Source organism: Nansenia antarctica (assembly GCF_963989245.1).
Source record: "Nansenia antarctica genome assembly, chromosome: 14".
NCBI lineage: Eukaryota > Metazoa > Chordata > Actinopteri > Argentiniformes > Microstomatidae > Nansenia > Nansenia antarctica.
This window is the reverse complement of record NC_137684.1, coordinates 28,466,872-28,469,160: the sequence shown is the minus strand read 5'-3', so window position 1 is coordinate 28,469,160 and position 2,289 is coordinate 28,466,872. Positions and strand designations below refer to the sequence as shown.

Genomic DNA, 2,289 nt, shown 5'->3' with positions numbered 1-2,289 from the left:
CAAGACCTATACCCTGTGTCTGCTCTCATTGCCATGTAAGGACTATTTCCAGTTTGATAGAAACAGAAAAGAACCAATCTGTAAATAAAATAGATAACGAGATTGTAATGTGAAATGAATCTAATAGATGTTTTTGGACCCACGTCGGTGGTCAGTGATGAAACAAACTCGCTCGAATGTGGTGCTGTATTGGACTATACGACAATGGACCATATGAGCAACTTGGATGAATTCAAATGGAGCAAAAACAAACAAAACAAAAAATTCAACATTTTGACCAAGCTAGAAAACAATATACAGTATCTGTGTTAATTCCTTTATTTGTTTTAGAATGATGGTACATAAATGTCAAGAGATAGAGTGGGACTCTATTAGCTATAATACAGTATGTGACATGCTTGATTGATAAATTCATTGATTGATTGATGATGTTTAATCGACTGCCTAGTGGGTTATTGCTATGTAGCAGGTAAGTAAAGAGTTGATAAATCTGTATGGTGTCTTAGGCCATAATTGCTGGAATCATTCATTCAAGTGGGGGGGTGGGGGGCATAGATACAATCTACTGTAGGAGGGACGCATATCTCCCTAGGAATGCTTTGCAGACGGCTGATCAACGAATGGAGCAGCAGCATGTACAGTTCACAGATTTAAGTAGGACGACAGAACATCAGTTTGATAAAAACACTGAACAACCCGTCCCGTCCTCGATATCGTTACAGCACTTGGGTGACGGTGTTTGAACCGACCTCTTAGAATAACAACGCGTGAGCCTGAAATAACTTAGAACCTAAACCAGTGTATGAGAAACCAGGTTGTGTGTCTGTCACATATCCAATGATGTTTTGAAAAATAACCGTTTATTTTCTTTGTGCATTAGTGTGTGGTTGATTGTACAATCATACTATGGATGTATTAAATAGTGATCATACTAAATATATATTTATATATATATACGTCTCTTATGAATATATATACTCTGGATGGACATGGACCTGTTTGGGGACATTTTACTGTAGAAATTGCTAGAAGAGCCCCGTCGTTACTGTGTGTTTTGGAAGAGGAAACATTAGTGGTAAGACTAGAGAGTACACTTCTCTATACCAACAATACACATCACATGACTTTCTCCGTCAAAAAACCTGTTTACCTGGCACAGTTCTACACCAATCAGAAGGCTGACAGTCACGCCGCTGGGCAGGGCTGTGTTCAGCAAGGTGAACGGGCGTTAACCAACGTCGCAGACAGAATGCATCGATCTATGAGTCCATCTGAAATGAGTCCCTTTTTATAGACAAACCTGCTTTCAACCAGGGGTTCGTCAACCCCAGGTCTTCTCAAAAAAGCGGTCCCCCGCTTATGTCCCCAGGGGAATGCAACGAACGGGACGCCTCTGTGGACACAAGGACCACCTCAATACTGGTTCTGCAAGGCACATGCACAGTTGCACACACCTCCTGCGAGAACGTTGAATTGTATTGGTTTACACCCGCCCCCCCCCCCCCGCCAGTAGGTGGCATGGCCTTGTTCAGGATCTATGCTTAGGAGTAACCCTCAGTCTTGACCTTTGAACTTGGTCTGACCCCACCCCCCTAGGGACCCCTGTAGCATTCCGGAATCCGGAATTAGAATAGTTCCTGAATGTTCTACAACAATGTGCCTTACTGAGTGCAGCCCTGCTCTGATCGACAACGCAACAAACGCACAACAACACCGACCAGATGACCTCATCACTCATAAATCATAAATCATAAATCAGGACACCGAGAATAGGACATTGCTTACTAACATCGGGCAGCAGTTGTTCACAGTCCTCCTGTATTCGGTCCTGCTGCATCACAGGGTCGTAAAATGGCTTATTTTTTTGACTCCGGGGGCAGTGTCTTTGTCAGGAAGTGGAATAGATGAGCGCTATCGCCATGGTCTGCTCCTCAATGCGTCACGGTAATAATCATCACTATGAGAGAAAACTGCTCTAGACTGACTAATCAATAAGATTATTAATCACGATTAACACTGGCTAGCGAACCTCACCAGACGTCCGGCTCATCTTGTTTTGACAACAGGTCAGCAGAAACCAAGTTTGTAGTCTCCAACCCCCCCCCCCCCCCCCCCACCCCCGCCCCATCTGTGCCTGCCGCCCCACCCCCCTACCCCCTCATCTGATTACAGGTCCCAGTCTGCAGAAAGAGGGAGGGGGGGGGGGTGCATCCCTATCCCGCCAAATCCGTCGTCGGAGAATAAACGCAGAAGAAGAAAACATCTCCAAGCTGGCAGATGCGCTGCTCC

General features: G+C 44.9%; 1 protein-coding gene across 2 annotated transcripts in view; it reads right to left on the bottom strand.

Moving 5' to 3' along the window:
• Positions 1-2,200: 2,200 nt before the first annotated feature.
• nr1h3 (nuclear receptor subfamily 1, group H, member 3) overlaps positions 2,201-2,289 on the bottom strand; it is a 15,663-nt gene continuing 15,574 nt past the window's right edge. For both annotated transcript variants that reach the window (XM_080545330.1, XM_080545331.1), the window contains one exon: positions 2,201-2,289. This exon is cut by the window's right edge and continues 466 nt beyond it. The gene's annotated coding sequence lies outside the window, so the exon portion shown is untranslated.